The sequence below is a fragment of the Odocoileus virginianus genome, chromosome 33 (assembly GCF_023699985.2).
Source record: "Odocoileus virginianus isolate 20LAN1187 ecotype Illinois chromosome 33, Ovbor_1.2, whole genome shotgun sequence".
Lineage (NCBI taxonomy): Eukaryota > Metazoa > Chordata > Mammalia > Artiodactyla > Cervidae > Odocoileus > Odocoileus virginianus.
The window spans coordinates 1,405,056-1,412,440 of record NC_069706.1 but is presented as its reverse complement, the minus strand read 5'-3'; the positions used below and the strand labels follow the sequence as shown (position 1 = coordinate 1,412,440).

The window sequence follows — 7,385 nt, the reverse complement described above, 5'->3', positions numbered from 1 at the left end:
ACTGGACCTGGGGTCTCACGAAGCCTTCATGATTCTCCAACAAGGGAGTCTGGAAATCCTGACTCAGTATCATCTGAAAGCTGCTTTAGTAGCCTCAGGTCCAAACTGTTCGCAAGAGGTCATTCTGTGAAGCATCAATAATTTCAAACAACCTGCTACAGTCCTTTTTCCAGGAGATTCTTCCTTATTGAAGGCACGAGCTCTGGTCCATGGCTTACAGGAAGACATCCACACAAGCATCAGAGTAAAACAAAAACTGTCTGTGGATACTGAGACTGGGTGACTCTGGTTAACTTATTAATGATAATTTTAAAATCTGAAAGGTCTGATGAGAGTTCATAATAAGAATAAATGCAACTGCCGAGGAAATCTGATTGGCTCTGGAGTATGCCAAGCAAGATCATAAAACCATTCCAAAAAAAATTTTTTTAAGACAAAATGTCTCTGAGCCTAATGACTAGGCCTGTTTTCGAAGATGACATTGAATATTACTTCTGATTTATAAAACTGAATGGACATAAATTTTATAAAGGAAAAAACATCTCAAGACAGAACATATAGTCATCCTTAGACATAATTTTTCTTTTTTTAAACAAGCAACATCAAGCAGAGAGATTCAGTAAGTCTGGAGGAGATGTCTGCGTGCCTGCCTGCTCAGTCACTCAGTTGTGTCTGACTCTTTGCAACCTTATGCACTGTAGCCCCCCAGACTCCTCTGTCCTTGGGATTCTCCGGGCGAGAATACTGGAGTGGGTTGCCACGCCCTCCTCCAGGGGATCTTCCTGACCCAGGGTTTGAATCTGTGTCTCTTCAGTCTTCTGCGTAGGCAAATGGGGTCTTTACCTCGAGTGCCAACTAGGAAGCCCGAGACGACATTTATATTCTTATAAAACTTTGTGAATAGCTCATATGCGTATCACCTGTTGGGAATCTCTGGCCCACTGAAGATGCTAAATTCAAATGGGAGAAGTTAGGTTGGAGCCATGTCAATATTCTAAATGGTAACCAAGCTTGTGACTGTTGACTCAATTCTCTTGTTGACAAACACAGGAAAAGTACACCTGGGATGCTGATAAATCAGGACATGTGACAGAATTATTTCACAAGAGTTCTGGTCAATATTTTCACTGATCTTAGTTAGCGTCTATTATGAAAAGCACGTTCATGAATAAGGATCCATGGAGGCTCCCACCCAGTGCACCATTCCTGAAATATGTGACTAACATTTGCCTTTGCAGTCTGCATGTGCTGTGAGCTGAGGGTCTCTTCTGATTCTGCACCTCTTCCCATGAAACTCTGAATGCTAGTAACACAAGAAACAAACCTATTTCTAGCACCATTTTTTTTTTGGCCACACCCCGTGACTTGCAGGATCTCAATTGCCTGACCAGGGATTGAACCCCAGGCCACCACAGTGAAAGCCCCGAATCCTAATCACTGGCTGCCAGGGACTTTCCTGCAGGAGACCAAGTCTTGAAGACTTGTCTTCACAGCTCATCCATGTTGAAGCATGTATGAGAGCTTCATTCCTTTCTAAGGCTGAATCATCTTCACCAAGGTGAGCTTTCACCTGGGACTTTCCCCACCGTTTGGTGACCCAATCAGATGCTGTTAAAACTTTATAAATGTTAGAGGTAACACATACCTTGGGGCCTAGTTCTTAAGACACTGACATGCTTGCAACTGTAGACATTCTGGATTGTTTGGTCTGGGGTGTGGCCTGGAGAGCAGATGGTTTCCAAGCTTCCAGGTGATTCTATTTTACAGTCAAGGTTGCGAATGGTTGCCCTGGGATTTGCTTCTGAAAATCTCTGAGGGCAGGAAGCAGGAATCAGGGAAGGCTCCCCGGAGGAGGCAATATCCAAGCTCCCCAAAGAGGGGAGGTCTGAGGGAAGGCATGGGATAAAAAACAGCATGGAGGGTGGGAAAGAAGAAGCCTGAGGTCTCCAGATGGCAGTTGATCTCTTTTGGGTGCAAGTGAGGAAAACAGCAGTCCAAACAGGCTTACACACAGGGAGTTTACTGATATCAGCATCAGCCTCACTCAGAAGCTGGTTAGAAACACAGGACCTCGGCCCCACCCGGCTTCCCTGGGATCCGGGTCTTCCTGTTAACAAGAGCCCCAGGTGGTGATGTCTCTAAACCTGGAGGTTTGAAAAGCATGACTTCAGAAGACAGAAAACTGAAACTTGAAACAATATTCTGGCTGGTGGTTTAGTCACTAAGTTGTGTGACTCTCGCGACCCCTTGGACTGCAGTCCACTGGGCTCCTCTGTACATGGGATTTCCCATGCAAGAATCCTGGAGTGGGTTGCCATGTCCTCCTCCAGGGGATCTTTCTGACCCAGGGATTGAATTTGCATCTTCCTGTGTCTCCTGCACTGCAGGTGGATTCTTTACAGACTGAACCACCAGGAAAGACTAAAATAGTGGGTTTTTTTTTCTTTCTACAAGCTTCTGATTTCAAGCCTTTGCATAAAAGTGCTGGAATGCTACTTTCTTGGATCCAAGGAGCACATGCATGGTACATCATCACATGTGGGCCCTCGGAAACCCAAGGAGGGACCAGGGTTCAGGCCTGGATTTTCTTAGGTTTATCCTCCAATCATGGCTTCCCAGGTGGGACTAGTGGAAAAGAACCTGCCTGTTAATGCGGGAGACAGAAGAGATACGGGTTTGAACCCTGGGTCAGGAAGATCCCCTGGAGAAGGGCATGGCAACTCACTCCAGTATTCTTGCCTGGAGAATCCTATGGACAGAGGAGCCTGGCAGGTTACAGTGCATAGAGTCGCAAAGAGCTGGACACAACTGAAGCGGCTTAGCACGCAGGAGAATTTGCAAATATGGAATATGCCAGTAATGAGAACGGAGGGCCTGTACTTGGGGGGAAAATGTCTTTTTACCATTGTGAATTCCAGTTGAGAAGTAAGTCTGGAATTTGAAAGTTGAATAATTTTGAAAGGCTAATTCTTCTTTTTTTTTTAGTTGGATGGTCCGAGAAAATAAATGCCAGCCAATGGGGAACAGTGCCAGTCCCACTACTCACTCTATTGCCGATGCTGCTCCCTAACTGGGGGCAGTTCGGTCCACCACGCCCACTCAATGGACAGCCCCCCTCCACCGGCTCACCCCCATCTAGAAACCCTCAGAGATCAGAACAGTGCCAGGCAGTGGGAAGGCTCCAAACAGCGTGTGACACGTGGATGAATTTATGAATGAGACAACCTGTCCACACGGGTGTCCGTTTTCCTACTATCGGAAAAAACTCTCACAAAAGAACTTTTTAAAAGACTAGGACAAAAGGAAGAAAGAAGAAATGCCCCACAGCCCCTTATCTCGTTGACTGCAGCCCTCGAGCAGAAAGGACCACATTGAGTCTCACCAGCCTTTCTCTGAAAGCAGGCATCCGAGGGAGCGGAAGGTCGCTCACCCTAAAATCTGATAAAAGAATCTACTATTCAAAATGGCACAGTTAGGCGCACAGCCTTGAAAGGAGACACAAGCCAGATGCTCCCAAGGTACCCTGGAATGATTTTGTTATCTCAAGGAGACAGTAATGTTTATGAGGAGTGATGGATAAGACAGCCGAAGATTTTCTGCCCTTCGAGTGTTTATAATCACTCCCGAGCATCCTGTTGCTCCGCTCAAAGGCATCAGCAACAAGAGCAGGAATAGATGCAGATGCTCCGAGGGAACTCCACCCAACACGCCCCTCCCATGCAGCCGGGAAAACCGAGACCGCCAGCCCACCTGGACCGTCAGCGAGGGTGCATATTCCCACCCAGGGATCCACTGATAATGAAGAACAAGACCCCTTAATGGCTGGGTTGAATTCCTCCAGAATTCAGCTCCATCTGCCTGTCACAAAAAAACCGGATTTGTGTATTTCAAAAGACTTGGTAGGATTTCTTTCCAGCAAACACCTGGAAAAGCAGAGTGATTAAAAAGCTTCTGTTGGACTTCTCCAGTGGTCCAATGGTTAAGAATCCGCCTGCCAATGCAGAAGACACAGGTTTGATCCCTGGTCCGGGGAGATCCCATGTGCTGAATGCAGGTGAAGGACCCAAGCCTGTGCACCAGACTGGGGAGCCCCCGATCAGCCCCGGCGCTGCAACCACGGAAGCCGGCTCACCCTAGAGCCTGTGCTCAGCGGCAGGAGAAGCCACTGCAGCGAGAAGCCCAAGCAGCTACACAGTAGCTCCCGCTCATCCCAACTAGAGAAAGCCCCATGCAGCAACCCAGAGCAGCCATAAGTAAATAAACGAAACTTTTAAAAAAGCACCTACTGCAGATGTTCTTATCAACTGTGATGAGGGCAACCAGCGCAAAAGATTCCTAAGGAGCAGCATCTATGAGACAAACATAGTCTTAAAGGATAGACTTCAGAACTTCCCCATACCTGTCCCCCAGGAATCACCAAGCAGGTCAGTTAGACTCATACTGATGCCACCTGGAGGTTATACAATCCAGGGGTACAAACATGTGCGTCATTTTTTTCAGGAGTGAGTCTCATTCTCTGTTCTCATTCTGGTTCCTTTACCTGCATCTCTTCCACAGATCCCTGGCAAGGGATGGACATCCTGGACCCATGAGAGAGGGCACTTAGGGAAAAGATGGAGCTATTTTAGGAAATGATACACAGTATTAATCTAAGTCTTTGAGGAAATTGCAACCTGTGGGGTTGAGGCAAATGATGGACACACTGTCTCCTGCTACATATGAGTAGCTCTAGTTTATGCACCTTTAGATTGCCTTTGGGGACCTCAGATCAGAGGCCAGGCAGCTGGATTTCACTGATACCTCCATCACTCTTCCTCCTTGCGGCCACAGCCTGGCCCAGCAACAGGTTGCACACGATGCTTTGACTTTCAGACAATAAAGGGAGGGTGTCTCACAGGAAACTGTCTCAGATACAGTCTGTGTGTTCTACAGTGATTCCGGTGATTAGAGAAGAAACTTTTCTCTTTTCCTCTTTTTATTTTTTTAGGCTGACAACACAACTGCCGACAGAGACTTTACAAAACAGGACATTGCCCGAAACAATATTAGGTGTTTCTCTTACAATGCATTTATGTAGGAAGGATCTGGATGTGTAAGGAAATATAATTAGAACGTAATTATAAGAACTCAGCAGAACCCAATAAATCTCAGAAATGGCTAGCATATGGGGGGGTGGCGGGGTGGAAGGATGACTCAAGAGAGAGGGGATATATGTATACTTATGACTGACTCACGTTGTCATACAGAAACCAACAGAATATTGCAAAGCAATTATCCTCCATTTAAAATAGAATGGATGACCACAATGAGGAACCATCTCACGTGGTCAGAATGGCTGCCATCAAAAGGTCTACAAACAATAAATGCTGGAGAGGGTGTGGAGAAAAAGGAACACTCTTACTCTGTTGGTGGGAATGCAAACTAGTACAGCCACCATGGAGAACAGTGTGGAGATTCCTTGAAAAACTGGAAATAGAACTGCCTACGACCCAGCAATCCCACTGCTGGGCATACACATCAAGGAAACCAGAATTGAAAGAGACACGTGTACCCCAATGTTCATCACAGCACTGTTTACAATAGCCAGGACATGGAAACAACCTAGATGTCCATCGGCAGACAAATGGATGAGAAAGCTGTGGTACATATACACAATGGAATATTACTCAGCTATTAAAAAGAATGCATTTGAATCAGTTCTAATGAGGTGGATGAAACTGGAGCCTATTATACAGAGTGAAGTGAGTCAGAAAGAAAAACACCAATACAGCATATTAACACATAAATATGGAATTTAGAAAGAGGGTAACAATGACCCTTATATATAAGCAGCAAGAAACACAGATGTAAAGAACAGACTTTTGGACTCTGTGGGAGAAGGCGAGGGTGGGATCATTTGAGAGAATAGCATTGAAACCTGTATACTATCATATGTGAAATAGATCATCAGTCCAGGTTCGATGCATGAGACAGGGTGCTCAGGGCTGGTGCACTGGGATGACCCAGAGGGATGGGATGGGGAGGGAGGTGGGAAGGGGGTTCAGGATGGGGAACACATGTACACCCATGGCTGATTCATGTCAATGTATGGCTAAAACCACTACGATATTGTAAAGTAATTAGCTTACAATTAACATAAATAAATTACTTTAAAAAAATAGAAAGGATGACCAACAAGGACCTACTGTATAGCACAGGGAACTCTGCTCAATTTTACATAATAACGTAAATGGGAACAGAATTTGAAAAAGGATACTTGTATATGTATAACCGAATCATTTTGCTCTACACCTTAAACTACCACAACATTGTTAATCAACTGTATTCTAATATAAAATAAAAAGTTAAAAGAAAAAAAAAAAGAAATGGCTAGCATAATCCAGTGTCTTGTCAATAAAACTGAGGCCCCACTGGGGACTTCCCTGGTGGTCCAGGGGCTAAGACTCTACACTCCCAATGCAGGGGGTCTGAGTTTGATCCTTGGTCAGGGGACTAGATCCCCTATGTTGCAACTAAGACCTAGTGTAGCCAAATTAATTAATAAAAAAACTGGGGCCCATTTAATGCAACTAGAAAGGGAATAACTCCTGGGGTCAGACCTCCGAAGAGGGGCTTCTGGAGTCTTTCCCTTGAGCTGGTGTAGAAGCACCCCCAGGGTCCTGGCCATACAACACTATTGTGATGATAGCAGTGTCACGGCCAAGGACGGAGTGGGAGTGTGGAGGGATGAGCCACCCCCACACCACAGACCTGTGGAGCCTGTCCACCCCACAGAGGCGGGAGAGGGAATAGACTGAGTCTGTGGCATCAGGGGCCCTAGCTTTGCACCCCTCCACCATTTGCTCGGGGCCTGGATACTCATGACCACCTTCCTGAAGCTCTGCTTCCTCACTCTCAATCAGGAGGTGATGCAGTGTCGTGTCCCAGGTCATTCTGAGGCTCTAGTGAGCAATGCCTCAGAAGGCTTCATTTTAAATACTGGGGGCAGCAGCATCTGTGGGTCCATCAGGTGAAAGGCATCAAAAAAATACCCCAAGGGGTGCTGCCTGTACTTAGGCTAAATGGTGTCTCCCCCACAAAATTCACATCCAGTGGGAACCCCACACGTGACCTTATTTGGAAATGGGGTCTTTGCAGATTAACCTGTTCAGATGAGGTCATAGTGGACTAGGGCGGGCCCTAAATTCTGTGACTGGTGTCCTTGTAAGAAGCCCGGGAGGGACCCAGACACATGCAGAAAGGGAGAGGGACTCGTGACCACGGGAGTGGAGATGGACGTGATGCAGCGACTGAGCGAGGAGGGTCCTGGACCGCCAGCAGCAGCCCCCACCCCCCGCGCCCCCCACCCCCACAGGAGGCAAGGAGGGATTCTGCCCGAGAACCTT

General features: G+C 46.6%; 1 long non-coding RNA gene across 1 annotated transcript; it reads right to left on the bottom strand.

Moving 5' to 3' along the window:
- Positions 1–1,659: 1,659 nt before the first annotated feature.
- On the bottom strand, positions 1,660–7,116 carry LOC110132884 (uncharacterized). Its single transcript, XR_011485393.1, has 4 exons — positions 6,869–7,116; positions 4,287–4,349; positions 3,751–3,858; positions 1,660–2,144 (listed from the first exon to the last, which is right to left on the bottom strand). It is a non-coding gene; the product is annotated as an uncharacterized lncRNA (long non-coding RNA).
- Positions 7,117–7,385: the final 269 nt, after the last annotated feature.